The sequence below is a fragment of the Capricornis sumatraensis genome, chromosome 8, assembly GCF_032405125.1.
Source record: "Capricornis sumatraensis isolate serow.1 chromosome 8, serow.2, whole genome shotgun sequence".
Lineage (NCBI taxonomy): Eukaryota > Metazoa > Chordata > Mammalia > Artiodactyla > Bovidae > Capricornis > Capricornis sumatraensis.
Window position 1 is genome coordinate 72853189 of NC_091076.1, and position 6625 is coordinate 72859813.

A 6625-nucleotide genomic window follows, 5' to 3' on the forward strand; every position below is an offset into this window, starting at 1 on the left:
CCCGCCTCCTCACACCACTTTGTTTGCTGACAACAAAGAGAGCCCTCAATTCCACTGAGCCGGGGCCCGGGAGAGACGAAGCATTTTGCTGTGTAATAGCCATCATGGCCACCATCTGTTGAGTCAGGCACCTGCTGCAAGCTTTAGGGATCCTCACCCACCTATACGACAGATGCTTCTAATGTTCCCGTTTTGCAGAAGAGGAAACTGAGGCCCAGGGTCATTGAGATGCCTGTATTTGAATGCAGGGTAGGCAGATGCCAAAGACCATGCTGCAGGGGTGGTGGGGGAGGGTGGGTGTTGGTGAGAATAAGTCGGGATTCTGATGGGAAGGGAGCCCGATACAGGCATAGAAAGGAAGGCACAGATGGAAACATCTAGATAAATAGGGTAAAGTCAGCCCCTTGTCCCACTGGGGTATTTTCCTGCTAATAAACAAATGAGAACAAAGCCCAGTCGGTGCTCAGAGATTTTTGCCTCCATGCTGGACACGGCCTCGTGCCCCCAGCCCAACGAGGTTGAGAACACCCCACGCTCTCTTCAGCCTTCCCTCATCGGGACACCCTGAATCGGTCCCGTGAAGCAGCTATCTTTTCAGGCCATGCATTTAGCTGAGAGGGTTTCCAGGAGCTTCCATCAACCAAGTAGCCTCTCAGCACTTTTGGAGTCAGAGCCTGTCTATTTGGACTGAACTATAACTCCTCCCCGGGGCTGTGGGAGCCACACCTTGAGCATGACCCCTGAACTCCAGGACCAGCAGTTCCACAGCCCCCAGCTCATCTCAGCTGTCAACCCCCCACAGCTGTCTTGTCTTCCCACACCACCCACCCCTCTTTCCTTTTCTCTTTATTTTTTGTTATTGTGGTGAAATACACATCACGTGAACGTTAACCCTTTTTAAGTGTGCAGTTCAGTGATACTTAAGCACATTCACATGGTTGTACAGTCATCACCACCAACATCTCCAAAACTTTCATCATTCCAGAGGAGAATTCTGCGCCAGTTACAGGCTAACTCCCCATTCCTCCCGTCCCCACCCCCGGCACCCTCTTACCACTTTCTGTCTCTGTGAACTTGAACTCTAGGTACCTCCTGTAAGTGGAATCAATCATACAGTGTTTGTTCTTATGTGTCTGGTTTATGTCCCTTCATGGTTTCTGGATCCATCCATCTGGTAGCCTGTGTCATCTCACGGTTGTCTCATCTCACGGTTGAATAATATTCCACTGGGCAGCTAGATCTCGTGGTTTATCCATTCACCCGATTCCCCTGTTGATGGGCAGTTAGGTTATTTCCGCCTTTTGACTATTGTGAGGAAGGCTGCTGAATGCATGGATACGTGCCGTACATGCCGCAGATTCACAAGGATCAGTTCGAGACCGTGCTTTCCATTCTTTTGGGAGTACACCCGGAGCACGGTTGCTGGGTTGTGTAGTGTCCTACATGTTGTTTTTAAGGGCTCATCACTCTCCCACGGCAGCTGCACCATCTTGTACACCCCCCAGCAGGGCCGGAGGCTCTGCTGTCCTCCTCGCCTCTCCGTCTCCTGCGGCTCGTGACACGGGGAGCAGCAGTCACCCCGGGGCCTCAGCTGCTTCCTCGGTGGTTGGAACTGCACTGGCCTCAGCGCTGGTCTCGGGGGCACATGCGAAACCTATGCAGTCACTCAGGGCCCCAAGCTCAGTTTCATGCTCTGCTGTCCCTGTCTCAAAATTCTCGATAATGTTGAACAGGGAGCCCTGCGTTTTCATTTTGCACTGGGCCCTGCAAATTCTGTAGTGGGTCCTGGTTGGCCTGGCTGTTGTTTCTGGGTGCAGACCCTATAGTATGGCCAAATCCACAGTCAAGGCCTGACAGGTAGGGTCCTCACTTTCTGCTGGCCTTGCTGCCGGCCCACGTATGAGACGGGAGAACTGGACTCAACAAGTCTTCTAATTGTGTTCCCCAGAGGTCCCGGGGGTGGAGAGATGGGAAGTCCCAGGGGACAGGAGTGGGGCCCATATCACCCCCGCCCTTACTGCCAACCTGGGGGCTCCCTCGGACCCGTTCTCTCTATTTGGCTCTGCAGCAGGAAGGAAGCCACTGGAAACCAACCGATTTGTCTGGACCCGCCACCCCAGGCCACCCTGGCCCTGCACTCTGCCCCCAGGGAGGGAGAAGAAGCCTCTGGCATAAGGAGACCAGGTAGAGGGCCCCATGGTGGGAGAGGTATCCTGGGCACAAGCCCAAAAAGCCCTGGGAGCGGCCCTTGCCAGGGAGATAGACACACACACACACAACCCCATGCAGACACAGAAAGATCCAGCTGTTTACAAAACACATGGGACCAGTTGGTTCAATTGTTCATCTCAAGGGCCAGCCGAGGCTCTTCTGCACACGGGAGGGATGAGATTAAAGGAAAACCTGACATGGGCCTTGCCCAGGCCATTTGGGGAGAAAGGCCCTGCCAGGCAGACATTGGCAGGGCCCCTGGCAAGACTGTCGCCTGCAGAGAAGGGCCTCGAGGCTCTAGTGTCCTCATCTGTCCCTTCCCCAGCAGCTGGCCAGGACTCTGACCTGCAAGTGCCCAGCCCCACCCCCCAGGCTGCCTTGTGCTGAAACCCAGGGAGAGAGTGGGCGAGGGGGGCCGGGCAGGGGGAGGGGAGAGGCAGGTGGGGGCTGGAAGAACCCTGGGAGACCCAGACAAGCTGCCCCCTCGGCCTCACGAAGACAGGCGGGGCTCTGAGCTCTTTGATGCAGACCGCAGGATGTCTGCAGCCGCTTCAGTGCCAATTACCAGGGAAATAATTCAGTGTGCTCACCCCCTGCCTCTCAGCAGACACTCTTTGGGGACATTTTAAATCTGACTGTACCTGCTGAGCAGCTGACAAGTGAAGCCTCTCCCTGCCCATTGCCGGCTCCTCCACCTCTCTGCCCAAGCTCTTTAATGGGGAAAAAGGGGACCAAAAGCTGGGGCTTGTCATCCCTGCCCGCCACCACCCCACCCCCACACAGTCCTAGGCAGGGCCCGCTCTGATCAGAACCCAGCTGAGCTGGACTCCCTAGAGTCCGTTCCCCTCTCCCCTGCCCCCGGCTCCTTAAAGGCAGGGTCATGTCTTATTCATCTTTGAGTCCCTGGTGAGCTGTCAAGAAATATTGTGGGGTGGAGAGATGGGTAAACGGGGAGGTGGATAAGTGGGTGGACAGGGTGGAGGGCCAGGAGGAGAGAGGGAAGGATGGATGGAGGAAGGGAGAGGAAGGGAGGGCTGGAGGGAGGGGGTGTGGGCCGGAGGAGTGCTGGGCAGACGGATGGAAACATAAGTGAATGGTTATTATCTGTGGACCAGGGTATTGAAAGACACTGAGGATAGAAGGATGGACTGCTGTCCACTGAGAGAGGATGGATGGGTGGATGGATGGGTGGATGGATGGATGGATGGATGGATGGATGGTTGGGTGGGAGGGTGGGTGGATGGATGGATGGATGGGTGGATGAATGGATGGATGGATGGGTGGATGGGTGGGTGGATGGATGGGTGGGTGGTTGGATGGATGGATGGATGGATGGGTGGGTGGATGAATGGATGGATGGATGGGTGGGAGGGTGGGTGGGTGGATGGATGGATGGATGGATGGATGGACGGATGGGTGGGTGGATGGACGGATGGGTGGATGGATGGATGGGTGGATGGATGGATGGATGGATGGGTGGATGGATGGGTGGGTGGGTGGTTGGATGGATGGGTGGGTGGATGGGTGGATGGGTGGATGGGTGGATGGGTGGATGGGTGGATGGGTGGATGGATGGATGGATGGATGGATGGGTGGATGGATGGGTGGATGGATGGGTGGATGGATGGATGGATGGATGGATGGATGGATGGATGGATGGATGGGTGGATGGATGGGTGGGTGGGTGGATGGATGGATGGATGGATGGATGGATGGATGGATGGATGGATGGGTGGGTGGATGGGTGGATGGATGGATGGATGGGTGGATGGATGGGTGGATGGATGGATGGGTGGATGGATGGGTGGGTGGGTGGGTGGGTGGGTGGATGGATGGATGGATGGATGGGTGGGTGGGTGGATGGGTGGATGGGTGGATGGATGGATGGATAGATGGATGGATGGGTGGATGGATGGGTGGATGGATGGATGGATGGATGGGGGGATGGGTGGGTGGATGGGTGGACGGATGGGTGGATGGATGGATGAGGGGATGGATGGATAGAAACACTCTCAAGTCTAAGGTCCATCTGTTCCCCATCCTTAGGGAAAGGCCAGCAAATCAGGAAACTACACTTTCCACAAGCTGTGGGTCCCTGCTAGGGGCTCACCCAATTCAAAGCAGCTGTTAGGCTCCAGGAGAAGAGCTGATATTGAGACAAACCCAGGCTGCTAAGGACCCAGTCTTTGGGGCCTCCATGAGTACCCTGCCTGGGCACCCGGGCTCCAGGTCCCAGTGCACCTGCTGTCTAAGGGGGTCGCGGCGGAGGGAGGGGGTCGGGTAGGAGTAGCAAGTCCTCACTGTCCTGACCCTGCTCCCTCCAGAGTGTGTGGGTACAGACAGGGTCGCCTTGTCTGCGGGAGCCTGTTTCCCTTTTGAAGGGTGAACCAGCTAGCCTCTCAATGGTGTCACCTGGGAGGGAGGCTGCCCTCAACAGGAGCAGCTCTGCTGCAGGGGCTGGAGCACAGGCGGGAGCACCATCTCTGAAAGAGCCAGGGAGGGACTCCCTGTGGAACCATGAACAGATCCCCGGTGGGCACCCTGCACAGCCAAGAAGAGATCCCCACTGCAGCCTTTCCCCACTCTGAAGCCCTTCCCAGTCCACACTGATCGTGTAGCCCAGTTCCATGTGCAGCCTCCTTATGTGATCTGAATGGTTGGCCCCACCTTTCCTCTTGGGGAAAGGAACTGTCTTTGCTTAGGAAAATACTTTTTAAGGCTGATAGTGGCTGTTACTGAGAACATAGTCTAACCAGGACCCACGGCCACAAAAAAGATAGGAATGAACAGGAATTTAGAAGAAGGGAGAGAGGTCAGAGAGTGACACCAGAGAGATGGGATGAGGTTGGGGATCTCTGAGTGAGGCCACCACTGCCCCTCTCCATGGCCACATGCCCCACCATGGGGGCAGAAGGACTGGCCTGTCTTGTTCCCTGCGATGCTGTTTGCTCTGGGGTGATAGAAGCCATGCCCACCCCACCCAGCACACCCACATACCTTGTGGAGATGGATTTGCAGGAAGAAAGGGTTGAATTTCACAACTGAATCTCTGTGGTTCAGAATCTTAGTATGGAAATGATAACTACCCCACAGCGTGGATTCTACTCGGCCAAAGCAAAATCCCCAAGCCAGAGGTGAGGTAAACACTCCAGGCTTTGCAGAAACCTGAGCAAAGGCTTCAGCCTTTCCCAGGGCACCTAAGTGGACTTTGAAGTCTCCCCTTCTGGATCTGGGGAGCATGGAGACTACAACCAGGGTGACCACCCATCCCAGTGTCTCCACAACTATAGGGTTTCCCAGGGTGCAGGACTTTTAAAAATTACTTACTTGGATTTGGTCGTGCTGGGTCTTCATTGTTGCCCACAGGCTTTGTCTAGTTGTGGTGAGCGAGGGCTACTCTTCATTGTGGTTCACGGGCTTCTCTTGCTGCAAAGCACAGGCCCTAGGCCGTGTGGACTTCAGTAGCTGCAGCTCTCAGGGTCTAGAGCGCAGGCTCCCAGGCTCCGTTGCTCTGCAGTATGTGGAGTCTTCTTGGACCAGGGACTGAACCTGTATCCCCTTCACTGGCGGGCACGTTCTTAGTCACGGAACCACCAGGGTAGTCCAGGATGTAGGACCTTCAGTGCTAACGGTGGGAAAGGTGCTGGGCACACTGGGAAGTGTTGCTGCTGCTGCTGCTGCTGCTGCTGCTGCTGCTGCTGCTGCTGCTAAGTCATGTCAGTCGTGTCCGACTCTGTGTGACCCCATAGACGGCAGCCCACCAGGCTCCTGTCCCTGGGATTCTCCAGGCAAGAATACTGGAGTGGGTTGCCATTTCCTTCTCCAATGCATGAAAAGTGAAAAGTGAAAGTGAAGTCGCTCAGTCATGTCCAACTCTTCTTGACCCCATGGACTGTAGCCTACCAGGCTCCTCCGTCCATGGGATTTCCTAGGCAAGGAGTACTGGAGTGGGGTGCCATTGCCTTCTCTGTGGGAAGGGTTGCTTCCCCTTAAACATCTGGGTCCCTTGGGCCATGCTGGATTCTAGACTCAGCCCCTCACATACTTCCCCCCACCCTGTTAGTTCTCACAGCACTGGGAGGCAGACACATTCCTCCCACTTTGAAGATAAGGAAACTAAGTCTGGGAGAGGTTAAGCCACTTACATGAAATAACACAGCTAGCAAGGGGCAGAATGAGGATTTGAAACCCAATCCCCATTCTTAAGCCTGTGCTCGTCTACCTGGTCCCCTAAGGATGCTCAACTTGTTGAGAACTGCAATCAGCATCCTCAGGTAGCCTTACGCTGGGCCCTGGTGTCAAGTTCCCTTGGTTTCTGGAACCACTCCCTCTCTCTCGGCCCGCTTCCTGCCAATGGCTTTGCCTTCCGTGGGCCCCTGGTTGTGCGTCCCAGCAGGCCTTTGCCACACTCTCC